Source organism: Podarcis pityusensis (assembly GCF_964106645.2).
Source record: "Podarcis pityusensis genome assembly, chromosome: 6".
Classification (NCBI taxonomy): Eukaryota; Metazoa; Chordata; class Lepidosauria; order Squamata; family Lacertidae; genus Podarcis; species Podarcis pityusensis.
Genome location: NC_138030.1, coordinates 62,987,730 through 63,003,044, shown reverse-complemented (window position 1 = coordinate 63,003,044; position 15,315 = coordinate 62,987,730). Strand labels below are relative to the sequence as shown.

Here is a 15,315-nt window from a genome sequence, read left to right as displayed (position 1 = left end):
CCCCCCCTTGTATTTCACCTTTAGGAAAAGGAACTCTGCGCATGCTGAGAGGCACTCTGCCAGCATATCAAAAACGGTTGTAGGTGTGAGCCAGAAATAGACTCTGGATAGTGCTGTGGGAGAAAGGCAGGCTAGGTCAGCCAGCCCAATGTACATTAAAACCTCACCCTTAGGACCAAATTAAACCTGGGTGTGTAAACACAGATCTGGCTCGGTTTCATCGGCTGTGTACTACACATGACCGGCTTGAAATGCAGACAAGGTTGTTCTTTTCCTCAGTACGGATTGAAGCTGGTTTCGGAGGGTAAATTTGCCAGTTGCGTTGCTAAAATGTACCACATCGTCATCCAAGTGACTGCAGGGAGCATTTCAATTTGAAATATTCTGGTTATTTCTACTTTTAGTTAAGCAATTTTATTTATTTACTTGATTGGAGGAGGAGGGCAGCTGCCCCCCTGCCCCCTGGCTACACCCATGGAGACTGATTGTGGTGGGAACACTCTGGGTACAGAGTAAAAGCAAGTTTGTACGCAGATACAGAAAGCGAGCAGTGATGGGTCTGAATTTAACAGCAAAGGGGGAGGCGTGGCAGACAGAAGTCTCCTCTGTCGGCAGCTCATGCCCCCTCAGGCCTTCTCCCATAACACTTCGTGCCAGCCAAGTGCCGATGTATTGGAGCTGGGCTGAGGAAGGAAGCGACTGGGGAGGCAGACTCTTGGAGGTAGGTTGTGCATCCAAAGCAAGGAAAAAGGGAGTGAATAAGTAGCTGATATGGGTGGTGTTATAAATACTTAATGAGGCGCTCCACTCATACTAACCATCCCAGGGCACTCAACCACTGCCACAATGTCCTTTCTTCTATCAGATCAAAATGAGCAGATAACAGCAAAGGTTGCTAGGTTCATAACAGGGGCAATCAGAATAAGGGCCACTAACTGATGGCTGATTCAGGACTTTAAATTGTGCTCTTGTATCAAATTTCCTTTTCTGCATACAGTGGTACCTCGGGTTACATATGCTTCAGGTTACATATGCTTCAGGTTACAGACCCCACTAACCCAGAAATAGTACCTCGGGTTAAGAACTTTGCTTCAGGATGAGAACAGAAATCGTGCTCCAGCGGCGCAGCGGCAGCGGGAGGCCCCATTAGCTAAAGTGGTGCTTCAGGTTAAGAACAGTTTCAGGTTAAGAACAGACCCCCAGAACGAATTAAGTACTTAACCCTGTATACTGTAATGTTTTACTGTTGCTATGGCCATTGGCTAATGCGAATAAAGTTTTATCTTATATAACAAGGAGGCGCTCCACAGGCTTAAATGTTTATTTGGGTAAACCTGAGGAGATCCTGGTTATGTGGCAGTAATGCCCGAAAACGAAACTTCCCCCCTCAGCCTCACCAGGAGAGGAGTCCAAGAGCTTTCTGACAAGCTTATGTCCAGCATGAATTCATACTCGCACATCAGTTTCCATCTGGCAGCTGTCACTTAAAGTACTTCAGATCACCTGCCAAGAAACTGCAAAGGGTGTTTCTTCCCCATATGGACCTTTGTGCTTTAATCTTTACTTTCATAATTTGCCAGGCTCCTGGCTGGAACTCCCTTTTTATGGTGCTCATTTGGCTCCATAAATATGGCGCGCAATACCAATCAGCCAATCGCAAATGAGGTATGGTAGGAGCTGGAAAGGGTGCAGAAAATCACATATGCATTAACTCTTAGACTGTGCCACTTCAGCAGTCACTCTGCATGCCTTAAGGCTGGTCTGCTGCCCTCATGTGCTGTGGAGGACTCTGCCCCATTGCCATTGGTGAGGTAATGTTCAGCTGCCAATCTGGTTAGTTTCCAGGTTGCGGAGAAGTTGCCGTCTATTCCTTTACTTCAGGCAGCAAAATATAGTATGATCAGCCTTGGCTGCTGGTTTCTGGGGGATAGATCTAATTTCTAAATGCTCACTGTCCCTAGGCAGTCTGTCTCTGAATACCAGCAACTTTAGGCTTACATTCTCTATAGATTTTCCAGAGGTTATCTTGCTGGCCACTTGTGGAGACTACAGTAGATGGATCCTATACCTGAACCAAAAGGCACTTATGTTCCTTGAACTCCTTGGCATCATGAAGCAACAGGTTTGCCTTGGATGTTGTCGTTTGCTTCTCAGGGTATCCTTCACAAAGGGTGTTTCTGGTTTATCGGTTGGTGGAGTCTATCCAAGTTGGGCTTTGCAGGTAAGATTTTCGCTTGGATATGTTTTCGCTTGGTGGTGCGGTCATGAGCTTTTTTTCCGCACACACCTCTTTTTTGGCAAAGCATAAGTGGCCACACTCTAGCAGCTTCTACTTGCCCATCCCGTGGTTCTGAAAGCCACCCAAAGTCTCAGAAAGCCACTCCATGTCCTTGCACTTAGAGATGGCAACCCATAAGCCACAAATTTCTGTGTTTTTGGCTCGTGAAGGGGGCCATGTCAGAATGTCCTCCCCTGATTCTTTTGCCACACGTAAAAACAGCTTACAGGAAGCGTAGGAGCTGAGTCCGGGTGCAACAACTCTGGTCCGAGTAAGCAATGAGTGAACTCTTCTTTATCACAGGTATCTCTTGTGGTGTGGCTGTTCTGATATACCAAGTTCTGCTACCCCACATCAACCAACATAGAATAGTTTAAATGAGATCAGAATTACTATTTCAGGTTTTAGAATCCAAGAGATAGATGAATTTCAGCAGAGCAGGGCAAATTTCAAGAGCCCTGATCTCAGATACATTGGTACCTCAGGTTACATACCCTTCAGGTTATATACGCTTCAGGTTATACACTCCGCTAACCTAGAAATAGTGCTTCAGGTTAAGAACTTTGCTTCAGGATAAGAATAGAAATCGGGCTCTGGCGGTGCGGCGGCAGCAGGAGGCCCCATTAGCTAAAGTGGTGCTTTAGGTTAAGAACAGTTTCAGGTTAAGTACGGACCTCCGGAACAAATTAAGTACTTAACCTGAGGTACCACTGTATATTCAATATTAAATTGCCTCAAAGCAGTGCGTGTGCATTTGTAGTGGTTAGGTTTTTTAAAAAAAACAACAACACCTTATGTGGAATCACGTGTGATCCAAACCATCAGGATGGTAGTGCTTGTTCTCTCATTTCCCTTAATGATGCCCATGCCAAAGCAAAAGCCATTGACACTTTCCTGGCAAACCGCAGAGAATGACTTCCTTAATGGTCCAACTGAGTGTATGTGGAGGAGTGGAGAATATGGGTGGTATGTGTTTGCATGACAGGAGAAGCTGAAGTCTTTCATTTACCCGAAGAACAGAGTCAACATGGGAATCAGAAGTTCCAGATTCTCCTAACCAGATAAGCCACCAAAATGGCTCAATCGAAGCTTCTGACAAAAAAAAGAGAGTTGACAATCAAAGCAGTCTTAACTACTCAGTTTCTGCAGACCTGTCTTAGTTCCTTGTCATGCAATGCAACACCTATAAATAACAATACAACTGGAGGAAATTGGAGCATGCCTTATGTAATGTAATATAACTGAGGGGAGGTTTCATCCAGTTATTCAGATTCCGGACCAAACGACACTTTATACAGAAATGTGTACAGCAAAACTCTCAACAGCTGCTTGGCAAAGGGAGTGATTTGAAGCGGGGAAGTAGCCTGTTGGTGGGTGTGGGTCGCTGAGGTTAATATTAACTTAGTCAGCTGCTTTTATTCTGAAATCCAACCCCCCCCCCAAGCTGTTCTCCTCCAATGGGGTTCTAAAAACATATCTGCAAAAGTGTGGAATCCCGCCAATGGTGGGGGATAGAAGAGGCTGCAGAGAAGTTGTGGTGGGCAAGGAAAGGGTTAAGGGCCCTACACTGCTTTTGCACTCCGCAAGCTGCTTTTCCTATTAAAAAAATATTTGGGTGCAATGTTTTGTTTGGCCCAGAGTTTACAGTGCAGGTATTCACAGTGCAGAGGGGAGCTGGGTCATGCTGGGATGGTAGTGGGCTGCCAACGGTGCAGGTTATATCCATGGAGGGACCAATCATGGACATGTGCTAATGCAATGAAGGCATAAAGAAACAACCTAACCTTGACTCTCGGATGTTCCAAGCCAAGATTCTTTCTCATGGGAGCAATGCTGCTTTCTGCAACTTGCTCATTCTTATGTTCCTATGCTGCCTTTCTATTTCAAATTGCAGTGCCCAAGGCCACAAATATCAAAATTTAACTCAAAATTTAACCCACACAAAGGGAGCAGCAAAGAAAATTGGGGAAGCAGAAGCTATAAATTCAAAGAAGACTCACCTGGCTGAAAGACTTGTCAGAACAGAGGCGTCTTTAGCTGTCATCAAAACATAAACAGGGACATGATAGATCATCTGCAGCACGGAGTTTCACATCCTGGGTACCACAACAGAGGACACCTTTCTGAACATTTAACTGTGCAAAATGGGCTCCTCTGAAAGTGGCAGTGGGACACTGAGAAGGATTTCGGAGACTGAGATTCTAAATGAGCAGGCAATAATATGGAGAGGACTTGGCCCTTTCAATTGCAGGATAAGCAACCTCATAACTAACCTGCTTAAGTCTAATTAGTGCACGAAGGACTTAAGACAATTAAATAAGCTGTCCTGCCAGGCTTAGCTCACCTTGGGAGGGACTAGGTAATCAAGTCACTGTTCCCCTCCAGTCTCCCTTAGAAGCTCAGTGGGTGAAGAGGCTAAACAGGTTGCTCTAGCTTAGCCGCATGGCTTTCACAAGCCATTCAGGTGTTCCTATATCAATAATTTAGGAACTTTCACCACTGTAACTAGGCCACGTTTTACTGCCTGTGCAACTTTTTATGAATGCTGTATGGAAAAGCACATGAATCTGACCTTTGGGGAGTTGGTAAGTAAACCATTTTAAACTTACCAAATGTGTGATTTATTTTTTTTATGCTAAGGGAAGAGGGAAGTTTTGGAACTCACAATGGCATATTTTAAAGGACTAACTACCTATATTTCCATGCTTTACTTTATTGCTTATGTTGTGATTCTCTCACCAAAGATTACTTGCCCCAATCTAAGATCTTGGCATCCAGGAAGTCTCCTTTTTATACCTATTTTTTCCCTTGCCACCAACAGAGTTATTGTGGGTCCAAGCAGTTTGGGTCTTTGAAGGTAAGCAGCCTTTTGAACTGAGCCTGGAAATGGTGGAGCTACTATAAGAGGGAAGTTGCATAAATTAAATAAAAAGAACCCTGGTTGCTTGTGAAGCTGTTTGTGCCTGTTGTATCATGCAGCGTTCACATAATGGAAGTGTGTGGGAGACCTGTGAGCGCTTCAGTTTTAATTGTAGGAAGCATGCATTGGAGAGAATACATGCAAGGCCTCTAGGGGATAAATTTGACAAGAAGAAATAAAAAGCAGAGGAGAAGTGTTGTAAACAAAAATTGCCATTTTCCCTTATGGGGTATCCAAGAGCCCATATAGAGTCCTTACATAGGTTCCCTATTGGTAGGAGAAAATAACAAAGGCCAACCAGAGAATATTGAGGAGCAAAGCAGCTAGTAAGCTTGAACTTTATTGATCTGTTGCAACAGGGTGCTCCCCTCACCTGCAGGAGAGAGGAGGAACCCAGAAAAATGGCGCACAAGGCCTTATAAAGACTTTTGAAATTGCCATCCTGTAGATCAAGACCACCCCCAGATACATCATACATACACCACAGAAAGAGTGTAAGCTAAGACCACCCCCCAGATACATCATACCTACATCACAGAAAAGGTGGTCTAAACAGAAATTTGAATGTTGTTTTTCTCCAATCCTTGTTTATCTCCTGTCTGGCAGGTTACTTGATTGGATTGCCTGGGAAGCCTGGCCATTCTTTTGTAGTGGTAAATACTTAGTTCCTGGGCCATGTCACAGGCTCACACCCTATTCATATCTTAAATGTGCCCTTAAGACAGGATTTGTGAGGAAAGAGACAATTGGAGGTTTCCACTTTGACCTTGCAGAGGAAACATTGGCTCAGTTTAGGAATCAAAATGGTTCCAGGTTGGTCTTCCTGTGCTGATCTATGTACGTGCTTGGTTGGTACACTTATGAACATTACCATATATGTAAGACCATAAAATTCCTATCACAGAAGATCAAAACTGGTGGGGATTTCGGTACCCTCCAACATTCTGCCGATCAAAATTGGACTCACACCTTTCACTACCACGCTCCTGTGTGAGCCAGCTGGGGCTGCCCTACCCCAGCCCGACTGGCAGCAGCTCCCTCAGCAAGCACCACACCGGCACCTCCAGCTTCTCCTCTTCCTCATCCTCATCCTCCTAATCTTCACTGGCTTTTTTCTCCTCCTTCAGCAGGGGTGGCGTCAGGAGGAGGCAGCGCAGCCTCTGGGACTGGCCTGCACCAGCAGCAGCTCCACCTCCATGGGTTCCAGCTCGGGCGCCTTCTTGAGTGCGAAAGACACATCTTTTAGTGCCGAACTCACATAGGAGCCAGCTGACTCATGCAAGAGCTCAGCACCGAAAATGGGACATCCAAGCCAAAGCCAGGGTAGCTTCTGTCATTCCAGGGTGTCCCAGTCAAATCGGTACTGTTGACAGGAATGGATTTCAAAATGGTGCAGGAGGCAGAAATGGAACTGTTGACGTCCCCTGTTAGATTATGGGCATTATCGCTAATTATACTAGCACAACTGCCATCTCCAGAGCAAAACAACCATGAGCGCTGCACTTGCTGAATGAAGAGTAGCAATTGACCAGCAACTTGCCTTAGTGGTTTCAAGTATGGGCAAACACCAATTCCCCCGCAAGCAGAGTGCTTGCTGAGGTCATTTTGTCTGGATAATTTACTGACAGCTTTGCAGTCCTGATGGGGGGAGGAAAACCCCCATGTATTTACAAAACTGAGGCCAGGCAGAGGTGTTACATTTTATATATATGAGAAGAGGCATATGTATTTTCAGAAAGAAATTTTAAGAGAGTGATTAGCAATTACAGATTTTTGTGGGAAGTGAAAAAGAGGGGGCATGCACAGGTACAAAACCTGAGTCCTTAGATGGCTTATGCCACCCTTTGTATAACCGTAAGAATCACACATGCTTCATTAAGCTAGGTAGACTAACAGAAGAGGTGCATTAAAAGTGAAAAAGCTTCTTGCGTGTCAAAGCAAGAGCCATCTGTTTGAGCTCTGTGGGCGGGGTGGAGGGGGAAATAGTAAATTGTTTAAGGGAAGCTGTTTGAACAGTAACCATGTCAAGAATAAATTGAGCAAAGTTCCTTGCCATTTATAAACTGGGCTTCTAAATACTGTAAAAAACGCCAACTATTGCTTGGGAGGGAATGGTATTGTTTGTTTGTTACTATCTTATGTATTTTTGTGCTTTTATCATGTAAACTGCCCTGGGATGCTTGGATGAAAGGCAGTATAGAAATGAAAGAATGAAAGAAAGAAAGAGAAAGAAAGAAAACTAAACTGGTTTTCCAAGCTATTTTGGGAAGTTGTTTGCATCCGCTGATGGGAGAGCCTCAAAATGCTCTTGAAATTTATGCAAATTGTGTGTGGTTTGCGTAAAACAAATATGCTGTGATAATAAATCTCATGCTTTCTGATGTTCCTCTTACTTCTAACTCAAGAAAGGTGAAGCTATCAGCAATTCCAAGGATAGTTCCCCTGTCCAAAAACATGTAGAATTCTATTAATGGACAATCCAAATGTTGCACCAAGAACATTAGGATTCTCTTATCCGTATAAATTATGCAAGTTCAGAATTTGCATTGTTTATCTTATTTTTCAGAACTTTTTCTAAAATTTTGACTGTTGTGCATAACTTATTCTGGTTTTTCTAGTTGCAGAACAGACAAGGAGCTGTTCATGGCACTGAAGCCCTACCCCAGCTCCTGGGAATCTTGTTCAGCCACCTCTGTTTACACACTTCCAAGCATATCTTATCTTCACAGCCATCAGGTCTAGGGTTTTGTTTCAGTTTTAAATGCAAGTTGAGATTTATCAGCCTGCGGTGTGGTGCAGAAGTCAAGTGTCAAATCAGAAACCAAGCAGATCCAGCTTTCAAATTCCATAAAGCCATAAACCTCACCGGGTGACCTTCAGCAAATCACTATCTCTCAGCCTGACCTACCTTGCAGGGTTATTGTGAATATAAGGTTGTGGGGAACCATGTACACTTTCCTAAACTCCTTGGAGGAGAGGCAGAATAGAAAAGAAGAAAAAACAAAAACACTTCTTCTGCACTCCTGTAGAATTGCAGAGTGCATAGCAGACCTGCATAATATACCCTCTATTCCCATAGGCTAAAGGCATCTGCTTTGAGTTTCAAGGATGGGGAAGAAAAGTCGTCTGGTGTTCACATCCTGGGCTTCATTTACAAAAATTAGGGTGAGCAACCAAGCTTGGAAGTTGCCCCTTCAGCAAATCTCAGGTATGATGCCTAACTGTGGTTGATTTGTAGTAGTGAAAGGGCTCTGACTGTGATTTATGATATGCCATTCTGCTGTATTATGATTTATTGACTGATTTTAGCATCTTTATGACTATCTGCCATTTAGGGTTGGTGGGTTTGTGGGTTGTTGTTTCTTGCTGTGTACACTGAATTCATGGTGAAACAGTTGCTATATTTTAGAAATAAAACAGACACACATCAGTTCAGCATGTGGGCAAACGCATTCTCATCCGTGTCGTTGCTCCGTGTCACCAAAGTGACCTGGCTCGTTCCTAGTGGCCCTTGCACTTTTGGCACTGCAGATTGGTGGAATTGCAGGCTTATTTACAGGCAGCAGAAAGATGCAATGATCCTGAGCAAGAGGATACCTTTCCTTCCGGGGTGCGTCATCCTGGTGTGTGCTAAAGGCACTCAGTCAGGAACGTGGGAAGCTTTTAGGTGGACCATAGTTAGTAGTATGTTCTTACTAAACTGGATCAGTTCATACCATCCTAGACATTCAATGTATGAAAAGAGCACTAGACCTCTAGCTCCACTGTGGCCTCCTAAAAACAAAAGCATGTCAACATACTTATTCACTAGCAATGTGTCAATTATGGCATGGGTTTCAACGGGTAGGAGAGGATATATTAATTGCAACTTATCCCTCCAGGCTCCCACGTGTGTGGGTTGAACAGAGTTTCAAAATTCCATCCTTGTTGGCAGCAGAATTAAAAGGAATTAGGCTGCAAAGCCTTGCTTTGAGCAAGTCCAGCTAAGTAAGCTGGTTTCTCCCCTTCTTACCCCGCTTAACAAAGAATCAGGCAACAGCTTGTAAAGTAAGTTTAAAAATAAGATTTACTTACTTTATAATTATGCATTGGCTCACAACAATGGCAGCAGTAAAAACTACGCAGGCAAAATACTTATATTTACAGTATAACCAGCTTCAGGCATGGGCCTAAAACTGGAGCAGTCAGAGGCATGTCTGTAACCAATGCTGGTCAAAGGAAGAGAGAAGGGAACAGGAAGTACTATATGCTCCTTCCATTCTAGGAGAGGAGGGGAAATGACATCACACAGAGCCCTCTCTACCAGTTGTATTTCTGTGGTTTGACCAGCTGCCTATCAGCAATATAGCTCTGTGGACTTAGCCCCTTCTCATGCTAACTAGCAAGACACAACACAGCACACACGGATACAACCCAGCCCTCTCCCACTTTTGTGGACTGCTCAACGTAAGAGTTAAAAATAGAAACTAGAACATCAAGCTGGGCAAATCTTAATCACCATGGCCAAGAGGATCTGGTCCATCATATTATATTCTTCAGGGCTTTTGTGAATCAGGCTAATTCAGGGGTGAGGAAACTATGGCTTAAATCTTTAAGCCTTGCTTCATGCCCCCATTAAACTGTGCCCCCAAACCACAATCTGTTCCAAGAGGGAATGTCACTGAAATACACTCGGAGTCCTGTAGGGATTTCATGCTCTTTATTGCAGCTTGTAAAAAAGTGAATCAATTGCCCCCCAAACCTCAGGCTTTTATATACATTATTTACACAATGAGTCCTGGCTGGTTGGCTGATTCTGCTTCCCTCCTGGAGCCTGATTGGTCTTTTCCTGCAGGCCAATCAGTTGTTGCATTCTAGGATCCTACTTGCCTATTGTTCTAGGATCTAAGCTTAGTACAGTGGTACCTTGGGATGCGAACGGGATCTGTTCCGGAGCCCATTCGCATCCCGAAGCGAACATAACCCATGTCCACGCATCTCCGCATGCGCGGGTCACATTTTGGCGCTTCTGCGCATGCACGTGACATCATTTTGACAGTCTGCACATGTGCGCACGGCGAAACCTAGAAGTAACGCACTCCGTTACTTCCGGGTCACCACAGAGCCCAACCCGAAAATGCTTAACCCGAAGCGTATTCATCCCGAGGTATGACTGTACATAACAGTCACGTTGGCAGAGGAGCCGATAATGGTAACCAGTTTAATAACAGTGATGCCTGAACAAGGCAGATACTAGTGTTTCTTTTTCCTATTTTCATTGTGAGCCAAATTCATTCAGACTTCACGCCTGTTCTGTTTCCAGAAGCATTTGAGCAAGCAATTGCTGCATTCCTAGATACCTATAAAAAGCATGAAGCATATTTTAGATCTGTAGATCAAACACGGGCATGAGAGTTTCAGAAGTGTCTTGTACTGTACATAGGTGAACAAGAGTTCATATTTATTCATACACACACATCTGTATGCTGCTGTGCAGATGTTAATGGGGAGGCTCCATTTCTTAGAATCATAGAACCATAGTGTTGTAGAGTCGGAAGGAATCCTGAGGCTCATCTAGTACAACTTCCTGCAATGCAGGAATATGCAGCTGTCCCAAATGGGGATCAAACCTGCAACCAGTGCTTTTTTTCTGGGGGGACGCAGGGGTCCGCATACCCCTGAACATTTTGTGACTCTAAGTTTGGCCTCATTGAGGGGCAGTATTTCAATATGAGTAGGAAAATGAGAGTACCCCTCAACATTTTTTAAGAAAGAAAAAAAAGCACCTTCTGCAACCTTGGTATTCTCAGACGATTTACCAGAGAAATGGGCAGTCAGTGTGGGAGGGCTAAAAAGAAATGGGATGTCCCAGATGGGCTGTTGATGACACTATCCATTCTGGCCAACAAGAACTTGCTGTCTTCTTTCCTTCATTGATCTTAGATTTCCACAGTCAATAAACTGCAGGACTGTCATTTTGCAGAAGGAAATTTTTCAACTAGTGTAGGTTTTTCCCGAGAACAGTGTGCAGTGGTGGGAGCAGCACCTTCTTCATGAGGCCTGGAAACCCTCTTTTGTTCTGTGAGAAATGACGCTTTGGGGGGCAGGGAGAGAAGCTGCCAGAAGAAAATCAGGTCTGAGGAAATGTATGTGAGGTTTCCATGCTATTTGGGTGACCCCTTTCTTAGGTTATGTCCTGGCTTGCAAGCAATTAGAAATGAAGTACTGGTATTTGACTAACAGAAAAGTAGTATTAAACATACAAGATGCAAAGGTGCAACTTGGTTTTGAAGCAAGATGCGTCTCTGAAAGCTCACTCTTGAAGTCTTGACATATTAGATACCTACAGCGTACAAGGGAGCTGTTATTTATTTTCTTTACTGGGGACAATGAGTTCTGTCTGTTTCTCTTCCTGTTTCATGGGTTATTCCTCCCCACCTACCTGCAAAAAAACCCCTCCTTACTGATGCAATTGCTGCCAGCCCAGTTTCTTCCACGCCATGAGTTCTCAACTATATCCCGTGTTGCAGTCACCGTACTGCATCCTTCCTGTTGTTGACTCTACAGCTTTGCCCCAACCGCACAGTTTCCCTCTTTTAGACACGTCACGGCAGCGCAAAAGCCTTGTGCTCCACTCCTATATAAACACGTCCATACAAAAGAAGAAAGAATGGATATTTTCTGCGGGGTGCCAGAGAGGAAATTAAGTACAGCCCACCCCGCCCTCCAATGTTGGGGCTTGCTCTTTTCTTTTTAGTGTCTAGGTTGCAATATCATTTTTTTTCAAATTCAACCAATACAAAATATTTTCAACAGCACCGTTATTTTTATTTATTTTTACATCTCAGCCTCACAAAGCAACCCTGGGTGGTTATTTTATTTATTTTAATAATAAAAAAGTAAAGTTACACTATGCCATGCAATTATTTATTTATTCTTATATTTATAACCTATCTTTTCCTCCAAGGAGCTCAAACTGGTGTACACAACTCTCACTCTCCCCATTTTACCATCACAACCACCCTGTGAGGTAGGATAGCAGGGGCTGGCCCAAAGTCACTCAGTACATGAGCTTCAAGGCTCAGTGAGGATTCAAACCCTGATCTCCCGGGTCCTAACCCAACACTCTAACCAGTACACTACACTGTCCAGTTGCCACACTACTGGTTATTAGCATTTGTATCTTTCCTGCAGTGTCCTAGGCATGGAAGCAGCCCAATCCCTCCCCAGTAGCCCTGCGGTTCACAAGAAACAGAAGTCAGGAAAACATAGGAATTTATTACACTTTCCCCTCCATTCTCACATTACCCACAGTAACCCTGGCTCATGCAAAATCCTGAAATCAATAACTACAGCTTGATGGTAAATAAATAATCCGTAACCAAGTTGTTGCTGGACATTTCCAGCAGCTATGACCTCACTGGACTTCCAAGGAATAAGCATCGTCATGGCATAGCTTGAATAAAATGCCCCAGGGATATTTTGTTTGCTTGGCAATGCACAGGAGCTGCTGCCAGGAGCTTCACTGCCCAGGAAGGAAGCCTTGCTAGAGGGGGAAATGCTGCCTTTACTCTAAGGGCATATTGAGCAATGGGGAGCTGTCAGGGCGAGAGCGAGTTGGACCCCTCTTAGAACATAACTGGCTGTGCACAGGGTGAGAAGTAGAAAGCCAAGGGGTAATTAAGGGGTGTGCATAACGGGTCACTCCAGAATGTTGTTTTTTGGCAGGTGCATTTTGCACAATGTAGTTGATGCAATAATAGTGCATCAGCAGTTTTTATACTGGACTGTCCACACATCATTTCTCTTCATAATTTGTTCTGCGATGCTTCTATGATGTTACTGCATTGTTGCTATCTGGAGGTGCAGTCTTGAACTATACTGCTATGTCCTCCTAGTGGCACAGCAGTAACTAGCATAGCTTGCAAAGCTAAGCAGGGTCCGGTACGGTTTCCAATTGGATGGGGAACCGCATGTTGAGATTCCTGCAATGCATGGGGTCGGATTAGATGATCCTCTGGGTCCCTTCCAACTCTACAACACTACCATTCTATGAAAAGCAAGCCAAAAAGTTTAAAAACAAAACCCAAAACCAGAGCATGTGTGGTAACAAAAAGTTACAGAATTTCAGTGAGAAGTTACGGGATATGCACTGACTGGAACTGAAGCCGTGTTATTGCTCCAAAACAGTTTCAGTGCAATCAGAATTGAAACTGCATTTGACTGGCCTGATACCATCATGAGCACATATAACCAGGAATAAAAAAATATGTCTTCAGAGGCCCTGGAATTTCAGCAAGAAGCTACGCAACAGGTGCTGATTGGAAATGAAGCAGTATGTCTATCTTGAAACTTTAGCAGGCTCAAACGGTGTTGAAAGTGGGGTTTCCTATAGCCATCATGAGCATAAATAATCATACATGCGCATTATAAAGGATACCTAGATAGGCGCTAAGGTTTCTGACTGGGGGGTTGGGGTGAGCAACTGAGGCCAACAGGCTAGACCCAAGCCCCCAGACTGATATTATCCTTCTCTCTGCAGACTGGCAGACTGACTGAACCAGAAAGATCTTGCAGCAATAATTGCTGTAATATTCTGGAAGAGAAACCAGCTCTCAAGCATTACAAATGCCTATTAAAATAAAGAGACATCTGGCAACCTGCAGAGTCTTGGTTTCTATTGCAGGGGAAGCACAATGGAGCTGGAGCTGCTGCTTCCTTTCTTCTCCTCGCTGGGCTTGCATGCGGATTCTTGGCCAAGCATAGAGAGTGGATCACACAGCTGGGAAAATGCAACCCTCTCCGCCTGTTTGGCTGCTCCTGCGCCATGTGGCTGAACATGAGAGCACGGGCAGTTGGCCAGCTGCTTTCCTCAAAGTCTGGGTCAAGGCAGTCCACTGGGGAGGTTTGTTTACGCCGTCAACTGCCGTCGCTTGCAAAGCTCTGCTCCGTGCAGAGTGCTGGGGAGCAACCAATCCAGGGCGCTCCACAGTATAATTTCTGCCGCTTGTTTGTTTACCCTCTGCACTGCTTATGAGGGAGGACCACCACACTGAGCTTGGCGACTAAGCCCTGTGGTCAGCATGCACGCAAGAACCTGCAGAGCAAGGGCTGGAAAAGGTCACAGAATCTGAGGGGCTGGGAGGGGCCCTGTGTTATGTACTGAGTTGAATAGGATCCAAACTGTAGCAGTCTGATTGGTCCTAGAACAATAGGATCCAAAAGGCAGCAGTCTGATTGGTCCTAGAACAATAGGATTCAGAATGCAGCAGTCTGATTGGTCCTAGAACAATGCAGCAGTATGATTGGTTGGCAGGAACCACCCAATCCTGCTCCAGATAGAAGTGAATCCACAACCTGATTGGCTTACAGTAGAATTCCAGACTTAGCCAATCATGTGCAGCCCATTGTGTAAATAATGTATATAAAGCAGATACTGTGAGGGGACATTTATTCATTCCTCCTCACCACTATGAGCTGAATAAAGAGCATGAAATCACTTTGCGACTCTGAGTATATTTCACTGGCGACGAAGGTGGGATCCCGCTGAGCTGACTGCCACACACAGCACCGCAGCACCGCCAACTGCCGCACCGCTGCCTCGCACCGTGTATCCAGGCTTCAGCTCCGGGGCACAAGGAACTCAGAATGGCAGCCAACAGCAGCTTCTCGCCATTCAACCCAGCATCTGGAGACTGGGAAGCGTACGCCTCCCGTTTCACCTTCCTCCTAGAAGCCAAAGGGGTCACCGACGAAGAAGACGCCAAGAAGAGGGCGATATTCTTCAGCGTCTGCGGAGAGGAGACGTTTGAAATCGCCCGGGCTCTCCTTGCGCCTGAAGACGTCGCTACTGTTCCATACAAAACAATAATGGAACAGCTGAAGGGGCACTTTTCGCCGCAGCCCTCAGTGGTGGCTCGTCGAAATGCCTTCTACGCAAAGCGGCAAGCCCCTGGGGAAACCATAACTGGGTTTGTGACCTCTCTCCGCCAAGCCGCCCGGTTCTGCAACTTCTCAGAGCTGGAGAACATGCTTCGTGACCGCCTCGTCGGTGGCCTGAAGGATGAGAAGCTGCAACGACGCCTGTACGCTAAGAAGGACCTAACGTTCCAGGTCGCTCTGGAGGAGGCCCTGGCAA

General features: G+C 45.0%; 2 long non-coding RNA genes across 5 annotated transcripts in view; both read left to right on the top strand.

Annotated features, from left to right (window-relative positions):
- The window catches only part of LOC308479185, a 49,374-nt gene that overhangs the window by 10,495 nt on the left and 23,564 nt on the right, over positions 1–15,315 (top strand). For 3 of the 4 annotated variants that reach the window (XR_013987534.1, XR_013987535.1, XR_013987536.1), the window contains exon 4: positions 8,278–8,406. This is a non-coding gene — a long non-coding RNA (uncharacterized lncRNA). Of the gene's footprint in view, positions 1–8,277; positions 8,407–13,719; positions 14,310–15,315 lie in introns of those variants that run through there. The other variant, XR_013987537.1, reaches the window with a different exon arrangement.
- On the top strand, positions 2,178–7,581 carry LOC308479186. The gene is made up of 2 exons (XR_013987538.1): positions 2,178–2,221; positions 6,326–7,581. It is a non-coding gene; the product is annotated as an uncharacterized lncRNA (long non-coding RNA).